Raw genomic sequence first — 910 nt, 5'->3', positions numbered from 1 at the left:
TTTTTTCTTTTTTTTTTTTTTTTTTTTTTTACACGTAACAGGGTTACGACTGTGGTAATCTAAGATATTCGTCGTTTTACTAGTTACTAGTACTGATATATGTCGATGATATTTCAAAGCGGATTCCCGGTTGGATACGTGTCTAATTAATCCCGCGGTCGTTAATTCTAATTACGCTCATTCGCGGAGGGAAAAGGAGCCGCGTTTTTTCCTACCGTATTCCCTTTGACGAATTATCGTCGTTTTTCTTTTTCTTTTTTTTTTTTTTTTTTGCGTTCCTCGCTCGCAAGAAATCGACCATGATAATTGACCTTAACGATCTCGAAGCGATGAAGAGACACGTCCGTTTTTGCCCTTCTGCCGGGGGAAGAATCGTGATCGTCTCGGTGAAAGTCCTATCTCGCGGCTCTGGTGACGCAACGGTGTACAGTGGAGCATCATCTTCGGTTAACCTTTTCGATTCTCGCCATCGATCGAGCGCACGTCGTACGTCGACCTCGCGTGTTGTAAAAAAAAGTAAACGTACGAGTGTAATGGAATCGGGTACGAGATATTCTCCGAGATTCTCCTCGTTAAATATTCCCCCGTTAAATATTAGATGGGAAGAGGCGGTAGAAAGAAAATTTGAAAGGTGGGACGCGAAAGAATTATTAATATTGTCGTCGCCTCGTTCTCATCGGGAGCGTGCATATACGTGTATCGTGGCATCGATACTTTCATTCCAATTATCGAACGCGCGTCACTCGTCACTCATCGATGAAAACTGGATTTTAGGTCACTCGGTTTAGAATTCAAGAGGCGGTTCCGTGGCCGGCCAGGCGAGGTGGTACATATATCTCTACGGGATAATTATCGAGCGAGGGAACACGCGCGATATTGGCCGCAGTTTGACGCGTCTCGATCGGTTGCG

The 910-nt window shown here is 44.6% G+C and overlaps 1 protein-coding gene across 3 annotated transcripts in view; it reads left to right on the top strand.

Annotated features, from left to right (window-relative positions):
* Nucleotides 1–910, top strand: part of LOC102677253 (rho GTPase-activating protein 20-like) — a 179,690-nt gene that overhangs the window by 53,221 nt on the left and 125,559 nt on the right. The gene's annotated exons all lie outside the window — the stretch shown is intronic.

The sequence above is a fragment of the Apis dorsata genome, unplaced genomic scaffold, assembly GCF_000469605.1.
Source record: "Apis dorsata unplaced genomic scaffold, Apis dorsata 1.3 scaffold_256, whole genome shotgun sequence".
NCBI classification, from domain to species: domain Eukaryota; kingdom Metazoa; phylum Arthropoda; class Insecta; order Hymenoptera; family Apidae; genus Apis; species Apis dorsata.
Note: the sequence above shows the minus strand (reverse complement) of the source record. Positions and strands in the feature narration are given on the sequence as shown.